The following is a 16,855-nucleotide window of genomic DNA, read 5'->3' as shown; positions in this document are numbered from 1 at the left end:
CTGCATTGGAAGCTTGGAGTCTTAACCACTGGATGGCCAGGGAAGTCCCCTTTTAAAAAAAAAAAAAAAAAAAAAACCCAGGGCCATCCCTTACCCTTCTATAGACTGAACTGGAGCTGAGGCCCTCTCCCTGGAACCCTTCAAAGACTGGAGGAAATCCCTTAAAACCAGTGGTTGAGGAGGATGGGGGGAGATGCTCTGCTTGCTTTGGCTTTCTCATCTCCTTTCCAAGGTCCCTAAGGAATGAGCAGGCTCTGGTGGGAGAGATCAATCATCATTTGGGATCAGTGGGAGGGCTGAGTCAGGTTTTTGAACTGGCCCTGTGCAAGGAGGGGGGAGGGACTCACGACCAGATATTTCTATGCGTTGTAGAACCCGAGGGCTTAATATGCTCAGCTACCAGTGTGCTCAGACCAAACTCCCCCTACAGTTGGTCATTCAACAAATATTTGTTGAGTATCTCCTATGTGTCAGGGCTTGTGCTAGTGCTAGCTAAGGATTCCTTGGTAAAGACCCAGTCCCTGCCCTGAAAGACCTCACAATCTAACATCAGAGTCAAACAGGGAAACAGACCATAGTATATTCTGTATGTGCCTTAATAGAGGCATATGCAGGATTCTCTGGGATCACAGAGGCATGGAAGTGGGTTTTTCTGGGGGAGATAACTTTGACCTGGCTTTGAAGGAAGAGTAAGAGTAGAGGCAGGCAAGGCAAGGAGGGCACTCCAGACCAGGGAACTAGCACAAAGGAAAGCATAAAGATGTGTCCAGGAACAGTTGATAAAGGGGTGGACATTAGAGTAGTCCCTAACATGTAGCCCATCAGATTGACAGCCCTTGCCCCTTACTAGACTTAGGGCTGTAATAGTAGTCACTGAATGGTAGTAACACAGGAGCAGGTAGGGAGAAGAAGGTAGATTTATTAGCAGATGCCGACTGAAACTTAGTTTCAGGGAGGAAACTAGGGAGGAAAGCTGAAGAGCAGCAGCCTTCTGCACTCTGGGCCAAGCCTGCAGAGATGCTGGGGGTTCTTGGCAGTGGTTTGAAAGTTCGTTGGCTCAGGCACAGGGCTTTGCTTCTCTGATGGCAAAATCCTCTGCTTGCCTTCCCCTCCTTTCCTTTAAAAAAGAAATTGATGGAATCTGTTCAAAGTATCCCTGAAATGAAATTACATTTTTAACTCTAATTACCCTAATTAAAACTTGACAGCTGTAATCCTGGAATGGCAGATATGCTAAGTACCCCGTGCCTGTGACAAGCTTACTTACCCAGATGGAATGTTGTTCTGTTCTGGGCTTAGGAGAAAAATTCTTTTGTATGTTTGTTTTGTTTTTCCCCATTAGCAATTTAGTCTTTGACCTCACAGCTTGCTCAGGCTAGGATAGTCTTACTTGTAGGCTACAGGCGTGTTCAGGACCCCTTAATCTCAGTAGAGGTCCCTTTGTATCCAGAGGAGATGCTTCTGATGATGATTTTTACCACATACCTTTGAGTTCTCACTTCAGTTGAGGTTGGATTGAATGCCCTGAGCCTTTCCCTGGGTGAAATCTCCTGTCTTCGGGGGGATCTGCACTTGTTAGAAGGCTGTCTGATGATCTAGGGCTAAATCTGTATCTGGGATCAGTTTATGGCTGGTATTAAGGATACAGTTTGAGGTCAGGGACAAGGAGCTCTGAAAAGAGGATCCCTCTTCTCTTCACACGCATAGCATAGGCTAGAAGCCACCTAATGAAATGCCTGGTCTTGGCCCCTACCTTAACTAGTTACCTGGCCAGACAGGGAACATGATGGGGAGGGAGGGAGGCAGCCCCTGAAGCAACGTGAAGGCTCTGTTGGTGCTGTGAGTCATCTCATGGTTCTGTTAGAACCAAAGATTCCCATGTTCTAATGACTTTCTCTTAGCCCAGAAGCCTGTTCAGTCAGTGGACACTGGGTGTTACGTTAGATACTGCAAGGGATACAGAGTTGAATAAGACACACTCCATGCCCCTGAGAAGCTTAGAATTGTGGGGGAGCAGGGAGACAGTAGTGGGTGAGGGACAGCCATATAGTGACTAATTATGTAAGGCAGAGCCAGAAAAGACTTCTCACAGGTGTTGGCATTTGAGCTTGTCCCTGAAATAGGTAATATTGGCAGAGGAATGGAGAAGGGCATTGCAGGTGTTAGGGAAGAGCATGGTGGAAGGTAAGAAGTTGCCAGGTGACAGCCTGCTGTGATGGAGTACAGTGTGCAGGGAAGGATATGATAGAGGATGACGTAGAGTTTAAACTATCCTGTAGGCAAAGGGGATCCATTGAGGGTGTAGGATTGTGGTATGAGTGTGTGTGGTGGATTGAGGGACAGGGTGATTGGAGACAGGAGATTAGTTAGAACAGATGTCAGGCAAACTGGCCTGTGGGCTGAATCAGTCCGCTGCCTCTTTTTGTAAAGTTGTACTGGAATACAGCCACACTCATTTGTTCCTCTATGACTGCTTTCATATTACCTTGGCAAAGTTGAATACTACAGAGACTGCTGGCCCTATACAGAAAAAGTTTGCTGACCTCTGAGTTAGAAGGTAATTATGAAAGTTCTGGAAGAGGAGATAAATGTCAGGACTAAGCCGGAAATGAATGGGAGGTGTCAAATGAGACTTTGCAGAAGAAGGGACAGCATGATTTAACAGAGAACACCTGCCCTACCTACCTCTCAGAACTTTGTAAAGGTCAAATTCGCTGAAAGTCACCATATCACAAAGGACACAGGATGCAGGCACGTCCTGATTTGTCCTTATTAGCTGTGTGACCTTGGGCAAATCACTTATCTTCCCAGAAGTTCAGGTGAATATTGTGAATAGAACAAAGAAAAGAATCAATCAGATTTTTCCTCATGGCACAGAACTCTTATTCTGCTACTTCTCTATACTTCACCCCCCCCCCCAATTTTATAAATCTGAGGGCCCACTGTTGGGAAGGACAGATATCCTAGAAAACCTGGAACATAGTTTACAGTCTGAGTTGTGAAGTTGGGGATGGGTGGGCAGAGGGTTTTGGTCTCCCCGAGCCGCTGGTGTTGTGGGAGAAGGGCTCATGATGGTTTGAGGACATCCTGTGCCCTTCCCCTTCCCTAACTGCTGGCACTTATTCTGGCCAGATTGAGTTTATTTCTGCCCTTTAACTTCCAGAGCCTATTCGCCCCCTGCAAAACTAAAGGCTGGATTGATTTCTTTCTCAGTCACCTTTCAAAGCAGGAAACTATGTAAGTACCACTTGATATCCCTTATGCGTCTCTCCCTGCCACTACACTGAATCCCTTATGACTCACTCCCTTTTTCCTAGAATGCTGTGCATCTACCCTGGAGGATAGGAAAAATCACTAGATGGGAGACCGCAGTGGTGGGTTCCAAACTCATTTCTCCCTTCAGTTTACTGTGTGACCTCAGCCAGTTTGTTTCCTGTTCCTGGCCCTTCAAATGACTTTAGCTACCTCTTAGGATCTGGGCTTTCTTCTTTAAGACCTCAACTTCAGAGCACAGCCTTTTCCCTTTTTTTCTTTTATCCTGTGTTCCCCCCTCCTTTCAATCTAGAGTATTTGTGTATATACATACATCATTTGCTTCAAATTCACTGCCTTTGACTGTGAGGAGAATAGTCATATCTCTAGCTGTTTTTACTGGCAAGGTTCTAGGAACTGGCACTCAGTCTAATTACTGGAGTGGAACAGACACTGGAGGTCAGGTCCAGATGACCCTAGGATTCAGCAGGCATTGTGTCTCTAGGATGGACAGTCTAGTTCAGTACAGATAAACATTTGGCCCTGATATCCTTGATAGAGTATAAGAATAAGGGCCAGGCACTGATCCAGGCAATTTACATTTTTTTTGTTCCTTTATCTCATAACTCTGAGACAGGTGATATCATCACAGATATCGTTTTACAGATGTGGGAACTTAGTTTTAGAGGATCATTCAGTAGACAGAGACTGACTCATTGAGGATACAGGGAAATACCTAAATATTCCCTCTTCCCATAGGGGAGAGTGGTGGAAAAAACAGACAGTAATCAAAGCTCTTAAGAGGATATAGGGGAGCAGGTAAATAATAATGCTTAAGGATACCCAGTTTAGGTGGCCGGATCCAGGGCCCAAACCCAGATCTGTATGCATGCTATTTCTACTATACCATGCTGCCTTCCCTGCAGAAGGATGGGGAGAGTGGCAAACTCAAGAATAAGTCTAGGCTGGCAGGCAGTCTCTGAGGATTGGCTACTGGTGGGAAGGCCTAGTCTTGGATTCAGAGCTGGGCTTTAGTCCTAGGAGGGCCTGAGGTGTTAGGCAGGTGACCTGAGGCAGGCGTTCTCACATGGACCTGGGGCCATTTGTAGAATACAGTACATGATTTTGTGCCCTCCAGAAGTTGAAGCCTGGTGGTCAGCACTGGCAATATCCTGGAATACCACAAGGAACCCCACAATCAATTCTGTGGTACAGGCGAACAGAGAGGAAGGGTTGACATCCAGGCCGTATGGATAGGAGATGGGAGTTAGGGCGAAGACTGTTTTAAATATTTCCTGCCTGGAGTCAGAATTGTTTGAGGACTGGATTTGAGTTGCTGACTCCAACCTGAAGTGATAGAGCTAGGATAGAAGTGAGAGGGAAGGGAAGAGATTTTAGAGGCTGACAGTCTGTCTTCAGGTTAAAAAAATAAAAGAGATTAAAGAATTGTGTTAGATTCTACAAATTAGTCCAGTTTAAAAACTTGAACCATTTTCTTCTCAGCACAGCCTTTGCATATGCTGGCTCCTTTTCCCAGAGGCTCTGCCTTCCTTTTCCTCTGACCGTGGCTAGGCAGGCAGGTCATGGCTAGCTCTGAGCCATAGCATCCTTCTGTCTGCTGCTTCACCCTGGGTCTTTCGCTGTGATGCCCTCAATAGTGCTAGATTCGAGGCCTTTCTCACCTTCTGAGATGGCCCACACTCTTGTCTGTGGAGTCTGTTTCTCCCTGAGTAAACCATCTTTCATCTTAGTTTGGCTCGCTCTTGAATTCTTTCCTGTTCAAGAAGCCACACTCGGTGGCCATCCCAGGGACTCGCCTAAGACCTGGGACATGAGCATCCTCTCATGCCTCACTGTCTTTCCTGCAACAAGGGGAGATGTCACTTGGGGGTATCACAGCCCAAGTTATGGCAGATCCCAGTTTGTATGTTTTGAAGGATAACCATTGTATAAAGTACTGAACTGCGATTTTGCAAATATCTGTTGGTGGTTAAATTCTTTTTAAAGACATGTCTCCCTTTTGGCGTTGTTATTTAAACTATGGAAATTGTCTTAATCCAGTTTCCAGATTCGGTTTTTGGCATGAGTGATCGTCTGCTAGAGATCTGTGACATAGTTGGAAGACTAGGAGAAATACTCCCAATAGATGAAACAATAAGGAATTCCTGAAAGATGAGATAAAAACAGATAAATGGGGTAACCCCAATAAAAATGAGGACAAATACTCCCCACCAAGCGAAAGAGAGAAGTTCCCCCCAAAATTAGTTTTCTGGACAAAACTCTGTGATTACCCTGAGATAAGAAGCAATGACATGGACAGTTGGCCAGAAAATTAAGTAAGGTAATCACTGGTCAGTCTCCTTAGAGAGCAGACAGCCCTCTGACATTTAGGATAAAGCCATGTGTCTTAGTCTGTTTGGGCTGCTAGAACAAAAACACCCGAGACTGGGTGCCTTCTAAACAACACGTGTATGAAAAAAAAAATAGTGCTAGATTCGATTTCCTCATCTGTGAAATATGAGGTCCTAGTGTTCTATACTAAAGTGGTCTTTTATCCGCCAGACCTGAAATTCATTCTTTTTTTTTTTTTTTTTTTTTTTTTTTTTTTGCGGTATGCGGGCCTCTCACTGTTGTGGCCTCTCCCGTTGCGGAGCACAGGCTCCGGATGCGCAGGCCCAGCGGCCATGGCTCACGGGCCCAGCCGCTCCGCGGCATATGGGATCCTCCCAGACCGGGGCACGAACCCGTATCCCCTGCATCGGCAGGCGGACTCTCAACCACTGCGCCACCAGGGAGGCCCCTGAAATTCATTCTTAAGGCTAGTTCTGACCCCACCCTTGGGATCTACAGTCTTCACGTAACTGAGCTGAATCCCAACTAAAGTTAACAGATTGTTTTTTTGCCTGACCATCTACTTGTGATTTAAATTTTGGGGTGAAATTGGCATTGTCTCTCAGATCCTGGCTTTCTGCCCCAGAACCCCAGTTCTGGGACTGAGTCCACTTCTGCAGAGCATTGTCATTGCTTTTTAAATACCTATTCAAAAAACTGATATGTAAACTTGAAATTTGTAGTTCCAGTTTCCAGGTACACTGAGGACACCTCCAAATTTATTCTGTACTGGAGGAAGTCTGGATGATGTGGGAAGTGCCCTGATTGGGAGTAAGGAGACTGATTTTGGCCCTGCCACTGCCTTCCTTCTGTGACTTTGGACAGATCCTCTCACTCTGCTCTTACCACTCCTTCTGTAAAGTGGTGGGGCCTCTTCCAGCTCTGGTCTCATCAGGGACAAAAAGCCATCTTCTGTACGGTTCAGTTACGGCGCACTGTCTGGCCCCAGCTTTGGTGTGTTGGTTACAGATTATAAAGCCTTAGATTCTTGCTTCCAGCTCAAGAGGGGGAAGGGGAACCATCCAACTGTCTCATTGGCATGGAGAAAAGAAAGCAGTAATTACTTGTGCCTCCCTTGATGATTCCTGTGGGGTTGGTCTTTCAGGGAAGGAGAAGGGGGAAACTGGAGACAGCTTCAGCTGAGGAAGGAGAAAGGCTGTTAGCTGCCCAGAAAAGGCAGAGGCAAGAATGGTTGTCTTGCAGGTCTGTTGTATTCTCTGGACATTCTTCCAGGCAGCCTAGAGACTGCCTGGATTGAGTTTCATCTATTTATGGCATGTATAGTGTTCTCATACATGGACATGGATTGGGCTCAGGAGCCCTAATGTCACCTGTCATTAAGAAGCCAGCTGCCCTCCAGGGCCTCTTTTTGCGATATGCTGGGCATCCTGACACCTGTCTTTGTTGGGGAGCAGAAGAGGGTTTTACTGAGCCATTTTGTGACTTGGCTACATTTTTATTATGTTGTGAGGTCATTTTTTTAACCCCCATGGCAACACAGCCAGTTGGTTTATTATGCCAGGGCATAGGCAACACGCAATAGAGCCACTCATGAGAGTCAAGGTCAGGTATTCTTGTGACTGGAAGGAGTCTAGAACTGCAGGACCATGGTGTTTGATCCAGGCTGGGAAAAGCAGGCCCCACGAAGATTGAAGCAGTTAGAGTTTTGAGGCCAAGAGGTTAGGGGGGCAAGCTGGACAGAACTAAAACAGATTGGCAAGCGTGGCTCCTGGGACAAGGACTGTTTGCTCTATGGCCCGTCTTGTACTCCCTACTGTCTATGGGCAGTTGTGCACCTTCAAGTGCTGACTGTAGCAGAAATGGGTCTGAGACTACCTGCAGGTGAGCCCTGCCTGATTGAACCTGGAGCTGTTATGCTAAGATTATGTCCTGTGGCTGCTCACTTCTGCCTTGGTTGTCACCCCGGAGGCCTAGAGAACCTAGCTTCTATTTTCCTTCCCCTCTCTAAAGGAAGATATCACTTCAGAAACACCTTTTTCAGGGACTTCCCTGGTGGTCCAGTGGTAAAGAATCTGCCTTACAATGCAGGGGACACGGGTACAATCCCTGGACAGGGAACTAAGATCCCACATGCCGTGGGGCAACTAAGCCTGCGTGCCGCAACTATTGAGCTCGTGCACCCCAACTACAGAGCCTGTGTGCTCTGGAGCCCGCGCATCGCAATGAAAGATCCCGCGTGCTGCAAGTAAGATGCGACACAGCCAAAAAAAAATAAACACCTCTTTCAGTCAGTCTTCCTGTATGCCCTGGAGATTGCTCTACTCTATAAACACCAGAGGTTTTATAGGGACGTACTATTTTTTTTTTAATTTATTTATTTTAATTTATTTATTTTTGGCTTCATTGGGTCTTTGTTGCTGCACATGGGCTTTCTCTGGTTGCAACAAGTGGGGGCTACACTTTGTTGTGGTGGGCAGGCTTCTCACTGCAGTGTCTTCTCTTGTTGCGGAGCACGGGCTCTAGGTGCGTGGGCTTCAGTAGTTGTGGCACATGGGCTCAGTAGTTGTGGCTCGTGGGCTCCAGAGCACAGGCTCAGTAGTTGTGGCGCACGGGCTTAGTTGCTTCGCGGCATGTGGAATCTTCCCGAACTAGGTCTCGAACCCGTGTCCCCTGTATTGGCAGGTGAATTCTTAACCGCTGCGCCACCAGGGAAGTCCCAGGGATGTACTATTTTTTAAAAAAATTTGTTTTACATATGTAGGAAATAATTTCTTCTGTCAAAATATCTTCTTAGCCCCCTGAAGCACTCCCTTTCTCTTGTCTTAGGTCTTTTGCTTGGTTCCCCACCCTACCCAAAGCCTTTGATATGCAGGCCCCAGTTCTTCTCTCAGATTTTTCTTAATTTACTTCCTGGCTTCTTTCCCCTACTCGCCAGCTGTAGATTCCTGGTTTCCATATACTCCTGTAAGGACCTGTTCCCTTTTTTTTTTTTAATTATTATTTTTTAATGGAATGCTCCAAAATAATAGTTTAGCCCAAGGGAAGGAATGCTTGTCTTAAGAGTAAACTTCCAGTCATCTGGGCCATAGTAAAGTGCTTCCCAGAAATAGGGACCATATGCGCACTCAGGACACAGTACATGCTGACTCTTGCAAAAGTGTTCATACATAGCATTGTATTCCCTCCCGGTATAAGGTGTTTTGATCAGGTATTTGAGTTCTGCCCTGGCACCTCTCACGTCTTTTTGCCTGTTTGTTAACAGCATTAGAACATCTTGTCCTTTAGGGTGTGGTATTCAGTTTGGCAAAAGGCCCTGTCTCCTCTTTTACTGCAACAAATGTGAGAGCTCCTTGGGAAGGCCTGATAAGTCCAGTCTGCAACTCTGGAACTTGATGGTGCACTTGCATTTCACCCCTGCCCATCTTTTCCCCAGGCATACAAAACCAATAGTTGCTTCATCGAGTACAAAATGGGAGAAGTTGGTCCATTCCCTAACACTTTATTATTGGAGCCTATTTTAGTATGTGGGGGCTCCTTATTTTTGAGCATGAGAAAGGGCAAGGTATATATGTAGTAGAAAGAACACAGTTTTGCAGTCAGACCTCTTGAAGTAAGTTCTTTTTCCCAGCTGTGTGGTTTTAGACAAATTACTTCTCTGAGGCTCAGTTTCCTCCTGTAAGATGGGGATAATTCTATGGATTTCAAGAGGTTATTAGGAATAAATGAGAATAATTAAGGCTTTGGGTCTCATGGTACATAATAAGGTAATAGCAAATGTACATTTCTTTCTTTTCTCCTAGGCCTTTTTTATTGCTTGATTCATCCTTTGTGGTATTTAAATGGAAAAATAATATCTATCATTAAGTCACTTATGCCAGGCCCTGAGGTAAGGGCTTTCCCATGCTATTTAATTTATTTCTCCCAATAACACATTTATGAAGCAGGAACCTTTTCAAACAAATGTAGGAAACTGAGGCACAGAAGGTAAATACCTTGCCTAAGGTCACAAAGCTAGTAAGAGACAGAGCTGGGATTCAAACCCAGGTGTGTGATTCTAGAGCCTGAGCTCTTCACCACTAAATTGGTCATTACTACTTTTTGTTACTTCCCCTGAGTAATATGTGACTTCTACTGGTTCTTAACCTTCTTTGTACTTGGAACTGTTGGTATTTGCATACATGTAGCTCTTGAGCTTTTTCAGTCTCGGCGCTTTACTGTCTTTTGGTGGAGGTACAGACAGTGACAGTCTCTGCCACAGCTCTTCCTAAGTCTCTTCACTCAGAGCCGATCTCTTCAAGTGAAAGGTGGTACAGCCCTCTTTTTATTTTATTTCATTTTTTAAAGAGACCATCCCCTCATTCCTTCTTTACCTTTATATCAAACTAAATAGATTTAAACAGTTAAACTGTTTCTTGACAATCTTGTTTGATGCATCAAAAAATCCTCCAGAATAGTAGATACTATCACCCTCATTTTACAGATATGGAAAAAAGGTCCAGGAAGGTGAAATGATTTGACAAGGTCACACAATGCATTATAGGTAGAACTGGAGCTAGCCTTTAGGTTTTCTCTCAGCCCAGGGTTCTCTCTGTTGATTTGGTAAGAAAGAGAGATACCTGTATATAATATGTAGATCAGACCTAAAGAGGGTTGAGCTGTATTAGGACCCAGGATCTAGAGAGTACTGAAGGGACCTTGCCTCCTCCATCCCATTTTTACCCCAGTACATTCACACACATTTGAGAAATTAAGCAGAAGGGGAGAAACACTTTTCCCTTAGGAGTCAACAAAACTTTCCTGACAGGGAGCTTTGTGGATGGGTCCAGAGGGTATCAGTATCCCCTTATCTGTAAAGAAGGTTAGACTCCCAGGGCTTATTAGCCTGGAGCAACCTTTGTAGAAGGAGCAGAGGAATAGAGGAAGAACTTTCATGTCTTCTGATCTCTGCAGGCCTCAGCCTAAACCAGGTGAGCAAGGATTAGGCTGGGGCAGGAAGGTGGTGAGAACTGAGGGTGGGAGTCCTGAGGAATTTCACTTTACCTCCTGCTGACAGATTTGGTCTGGGATTTGGACAAGCAATTTCCCTCCATTTAAAATATATAAAGAGGAATTCCTACTACTGCTCTTAAAAAAAAAAAACAAAAACAATTTTGTTTCTGGAATCAGAAGGAAAAAGAAACCTTTCTCAAAGTCTAGGTGTCAGGCATTTTAATCCTGCCCTGGCACCCCCTTCCTTTTTGTTTCCTTCCTTACCTTCTCTCCTTTCACCCCTTTCTTCTACCTCTCTTTTCTCTGTTAACCACCTAACTTCCTTTCATATCCTTTTCTCTTCTCACCTCTTCCCTAACTCCTGAAAACAAGAATGGGAAAAGGATACCTTCAGCTGAGAGACTAGTAGATAGTTGATATAGATATTGGGGCTGAGAGTCAGAACATGGAGCTTGAGATTTTGGACCTTACTTCTAGACCTTAGAACAAAGGTTGATAGGGCTGGTGTTTTATTCACTCACAGGTTTCCTAAATACTTAATGTCTCCTACGTGCCAGGCTGTGTCAGATGCTTGGGCATTTTAGTTAATAAGACCCTAAACCTGCCGTAAGGTCACAGTCTTACGGGAAAGACATAGCAGCAGTAAACCTCTGCTTTGCTCCTCTCTTCTCTCCCCCACCCCCATTCAAATCATTGGATTTTTGAGGTAGAAAGAACTTAAGAGTTTATCTGGTCCCTTTTCATGTTGCTACATAATGAGTAAGGCAGACCATGAAGTAAGTAAGCAAGCATATTAGGCTTTGGAGTAAAGCAGACCTAGGTTCAAATCTTAGCTCTGCTACTTACCAGCTGTTTGACCTTGAATGACACACTTAGCCTCCTCCCCCATCTTCAGTTACCTTGGCTATAAAATGGGCATGCCATCACTTGCTTCACAGGGTATTACAAGGGTTACCAGCATAACACCTAGCCCAGTGCCTGGTGCATAGTAGCCCACGTCTTCATGTCACCCTGCATCAAGGCCTGGCCTAAGCCCTTGCTCTAATGAAGCTTCTGAGTCCACTTCTAGTCAGACTGATTTCTTTCTTTTTTTTTTTAAATTAATTTCTTATTTATTTATTTTTGGCTGCATTGCTGCGCACAGGCTTTCTCTAGTTGTGGCGAGCGGGGGCTACTCTTCGTTGCAGTGCGTAGGCTTCTCATTGTGGTGGCTTCTCTTGTTGTGGAGCATGGGCTGTAGGCACGTGGGCTCCAGCAGTTGTGGCACATGGGCTCAGTAGTTGTGGCTCGTGGGCTCTAGAGCGCAAGCTAAGTAGTTGTGGCACACGGGCTTAGTTGCTCCGTGGCATGGGGGATCTTCCTGGACCAGGGCTTGAACCTGTGTCCCCTGCATTAGCAGGTGGACTCCTAACCACTGCGCCACCAGGGAAGCCCTGTTTCATTCTTTTTTATGGCTGAGTAATATTTCATTCATGTATGTGTGTGTGTGTGTGTGTATGTGTGTATGTGTGTACACACCACATCTTTATCCATTCATCTGTTGGTGGACATTTAGGTTACTACCATGTCTTGGGTATTATAAATAGTGCTGCTGTGAACATTGGGGTGCATGTATCTTTTCGAATAGAGTTTTCTCCAGATAATATGCCCAGGAGTGGGATTGCTGGATCATATGGTAACTCTGCTTTTAGTTTTTAAAGGAACCTCCATACTGTTTTCCATAGTCTGCCTAATATTCTTAGTCATCCTTTGTAGGAAGCTGACACAGTCCTACCAGGACTTTACTCCGCAGTTCTTGCCAGGAGCCTAAGGGTAAGATTTGTTCTCATTCATCCCTGCGTCCTCTATAACCCCTAACCCAGAGTTGTGACCATGGCTAAGAAGGCCCAGGAATTGTTTTCGCTTAATTGGGTAGAAGACTTGGGGTTTTGCAGCTGAAAAAAAGAGCTGTTAAAGATTTGACTGCATCTCCCATCTCAACTCTTCCCCTTTCCTCTCCTGTTGTCACATCGATTCTTACAAAATCCCTATATTGTAGGCTGGATGGGAATTGTATCCCCATTTTGTAGTTAAGGAATCTGAGGCTCAGATTAAAACTCAGGTCTCTTGTTAGGAGATAGATCCAGAGTAAGATAAGAGTAGTAGGGGACTACCCTGGTGGCACAGTGGTTAAGAATCCGTCTGCCAACGCAGGGGACACGGGTTTGAGCCCTGGTCCAGGAAGATCCCACATGTTGCGGAGCAACTAAGCCGGTGCGCCACAACTACTGAACCTGCGCTCTAGAGCCTGTGAGCCACAACTACTGAGCCCTCACGCCACAACTACTGAAGCCCGTGCGACTAGAGCGTGTGCTCCGCAACAAAGAGCAGCCCCCGCTCGCTGCAAATAGAGAAAGCCCCCACACAGCAGCAAAGACCCAACGCAGCCATAAATAAATGCATGAATGAATGAACTCCACGCAGCAGCAAAGACCCAATGCAGCCATAAATAAATGAATGAATGAATGAATGAATAAATAAATAAATAAATAAATGTATGTAGTAGGAATTCGAACGGAAATCTTAACTGACTAGGTTTTCCTTGTCTGGAAGCAGTAGGAATCTTTACAAGGAAGAACAACAGGGAAAGTGTTCTGAAGCCTTAGTGGATGGTGAGGCCAGAGCCAGATAGTAGTCACAGCCAGAGATGTTTCAAGAACATGACAGAGAGGTAAGAAAGGGTTCAGGATAACTTCACTGAATTGCTAGGCCTTGAAGATTAAGAAGGATTTGAACATGTACAAATGAAGAGAGGCATTCCAGCTGAGGCAACAACATGGATAAAAGTATGGGAGCTGGAAAGCCCACAGTAGAGGTAAGGTAGATGATGACCAGACCCATGGTATGAGAGTCTAGAGAGCAAGGCTGAGGTGATTGGGAGCCATGACATTTTTTTGAGCAGGGAAGTGGCATTAGGAACATTAGTCTGGCATTGTGGGCTCAATAGATTGGAACAGGAGGGGTTGGGGGAGACTAGTGAAAGAGAGACCAGGGAAGAGGCTGCTGTAACAGCCTGTCCTTGTAATGTCAATAAATTCTAAGAATTATTCCAGCAGTGCAGGCAGGAGATAATGAGATCCTGAACCCAGAGGAAGTTGACACAGTAGGGAATAAAAAGATGATTTGGATATAGAGCTGTTAGAGACTGAAAACAAAAACAAAAAAAACCCCTACAAGGACTTGGCAATTGTGGAAATGAGGGAAGAAGGGGCTGGAGAGCATGAGTGAACATTCTGGAGTCTAAATACGTACTTGGTGAGAGAGTGGCATGGACATATATACACTACCAAATGTAAATAGCTAGTGGGAAGCAGCCAGTGGGAAGCAGCCGCATAGCACAGGGAGATCAGCTCGGTGCTCTGTGACCACCTAGAGGGGTGGGATAGGGAGGGTGGGAGGGAGACGCAAGAGGAAGGGGATATGGGGATATATGTATGCATATAGCTGATTCACCTTGTTATACAGCAGAAACTAACACAACATTGTAAAGCAATTATACTCCAATAAAGATGTTAAAAAAATGTACTTTGGAGAATTGTTATACCATTTGGTGAAACATGGGGGCTGGGAAATGGAAGATGAGTTCAGTTTGTTGACATGTTAATTGGAGGTGCTGATAGTCCTTTCCTCTTACCACCCACCCATTAGTGCATCTGCCTTTGTGCTTTGACCCTGGCCTACAGGGATCCTTTAGTTCCTCGTGTTTGCTGCTTTGTTCCAGGCGTGGAGTCCCCCACAGATCCCTCTACCCAGGTCTTAGAGCAACTGTCATTCCTTCTCTGAAATAAAATAGTACATGTAAGGTGCTTAGCCCAGTACCTAGTCTATTTCAAAGTGTGCATTAAATGTTAGTGGCTATTAAATGGCTATTGTTGTTGTGGTTATCATCATAGCTTTGTGATCACAGTATCCTCTGGAATCACCTGCCGAAGGACTCGGGAGTCATTCAGCTGGTATTCAGTAAAAAGCTTGGACTGCAAGTAAATGGAGGGGATCTCAGACTTGGATATAAATGGGGGCTGTGAACCATGTCCGCTAGGACTAGAGAATGCGTTTCCTGGGTTTTTTCTTCTGTTTTTTTTTTTTTTCTTTTTGCGGTATGCGGGCCTCTCACTGTTGTGGCCTCTCCCGCTGCGGAGCACAGGCTCCGGACGCGCAGGCCCAGTGGCCACGGCTCACGGGCCCAGCCGCTCCGCGGCACATGGGATCCTCCCAGACCGGGGCACGAACCCGTATCCCCTGCATTGGCAGGCGGACTCTCAACCACTGCGCCACCAGGGAGGCCCTCTTCTGTTTTTGAGAAGTGGTATAGTGTGTGGTTAAGAAGGCAAGCCCTGGAGGTTGGACTTCCAGGGTTAAAGTCCCAGGTCTACCATCTATTAGCTGTGTGACTTGGGGCAAATTTACTTAACTTCTCTGTCTGTTTCCCCATTAGTAAAATGGGGAAATGTAATAACACACCAACCTTACAAGAGTTTGTAAAGATTAAATGAGTTAATACAAATAAAGGGTTTACAACAGTGCCTGGCATATGCAACTATTCTCCTTACCCCAGTCATTTCTGCCCCACATTCCAAGTAATACATAGGAGTTTCTCTGTTTTCTCTCTACCCCACATTCCAAGTAATATATAGGAGTTTCTCTGTCCCTTACGCAGCAGAGGAGGAGGTGAGCAGAGAAACCTGAAATCAATCTCAAGAGTGCTTGGAAGTTTGTCCCAGCTGGGTTCCAGGTTACTGAAGCCTGGAGGAACCTCATTCTTCCCATTCCTATATTCTATGTTGACTTCTTGTTCTTTAGCATAACAAGCTTACTCTTGCCTATTGTTACCTCAGGGCTTTTGCACTTATTTCCCCTCTCTGAAACACTCTTCCCTCTGATCTTTGCAGGTCTTACCCCCTTATTTTATTCAGGTCTCTGTCTAGCAATTGCTTTTTGGAGAAGTCTTCCTTGACTGATTGATCTAAAATAGACCTCATTCTCACTCCTTGTCATTCTTTCTTTCCTGACTCTGCTTATTTTTCTTTATAGCACAACCTGAAACTATATATTTAATTATTACCCTATCTTTTGCTAGGATGCAAGACATGTAAGGGCAGGAACTTTGCATGCCTTCATTGACCTAAATTCATGCCTGTTCTGAGCAAGACCCTGACTGATTTCTCTCTGTTATAGGTGAGCCCTCTTCCCTGAGACAGTTGGTACTGACCCTGTAACGCAAAAGAGGAAATTGCTGGCTGAGCTCAGCCTTGGTACTGGTGAGTGAGGGTGCCTAGGCAAACTCTGGGCAAACTTGGGCCAAGATACAAGGTAACTAGTTTGGGGCTTATTTTTACCCTTAGTACAGGTAACTTGCAGATAATTCCTCTCCTACTCCATGCCTAAGAGACTGTCATAGGCAGCCTTTTGTACTGGGAGGAGAATTGAACTTGCTTTCCTGGAGCTGCCATGAGACAGGCTGGGATCGTTTGCCATGAATAAAGCAAAGCATGCTCAATTCCTTCTGGCTTCTGCCAGCTGCTTTCTGCTGGGGGGTATTCTGGACCTGACAGCTAAACCCCTTCTCCCTTAAGCTCTCTTAATGTGACTTCATAGCCCTTAGAGACTTTTCCTGATTTCAGTCTTGATTGTGACCTACCAAGCCCAGAGTCAGCTTCAGAAAATCCTGTGGTTTTATCAGTCCTGCAGAATGTGATCATCAGTGGAGGTGAGGACGGAGTGATTAGTGTGGGGCTGTGTGAAGAGGGAAGTCCAGGGGATCTTAGAAGGAAGACTGCAGATGGTGAAACAGGAGGGGAAATCAACATATTAAGAACCAATAGTGTTATGGATCCCATTTAAACTAGACAAAACCCCATCTTATAGATGAGGGAATTGAGACTCAAGAAACTGAAGTAACTTGCCCAGGTTTACACCTGGGAATCCGTAAAGCTGATATTAGAACCCAGGTCAGTCTAACTGTGAATACCATTGTTCTCTCTGCCTTGGCAGGCTTTCCTTGGAATGCTCATCTCCCTGGAATCATGATTTTTCTTATAAAGTTCAAGAAAACAGACCTCCTTAGGGATTCAGGAAGGAGGTCTAGTTATTTGAAGGGCCCGGCAGGGCAGGCAAGAGTTGGGGGGGTCCTTTCTGAGCAATGGCATTTTTAGTGAGGGGGAAAGGAAGAACCTTCAAGCAGGCGGAGGCCAAGGCTAAATATGACTGGAAGGAGAAGAAAACA

At 45.4% G+C, this 16,855-nt stretch overlaps 1 protein-coding gene across 5 annotated transcripts in view; it reads left to right on the top strand.

Moving 5' to 3' along the window:
- RALY (RALY heterogeneous nuclear ribonucleoprotein) overlaps positions 1-16,855 on the top strand; it is a 79,888-nt gene that overhangs the window by 20,545 nt on the left and 42,488 nt on the right. Inside the window, exons 2-3 of one of the 5 annotated variants that reach the window (XM_082644847.1) lie at positions 3,164-3,237; positions 15,808-15,890. The exons of 2 other annotated variants lie outside the window; for them this stretch is intronic. The gene's annotated coding sequence lies outside the window, so the exon portion shown is untranslated. The remainder of the gene's footprint in view (positions 1-3,163; positions 3,238-15,807; positions 15,891-16,855) is intronic. 2 more of the 5 variants (XM_082644849.1, XM_082644846.1) reach the window with 2 other exon arrangements.

The sequence above is a fragment of the Mesoplodon mirus genome, assembly GCF_964341445.2.
Source record: "Mesoplodon mirus genome assembly, chromosome: 15".
Classification (NCBI taxonomy): domain Eukaryota; kingdom Metazoa; phylum Chordata; class Mammalia; order Artiodactyla; family Ziphiidae; genus Mesoplodon; species Mesoplodon mirus.
Note: the sequence above shows the minus strand (reverse complement) of the source record. Positions and strands in the feature narration are given on the sequence as shown.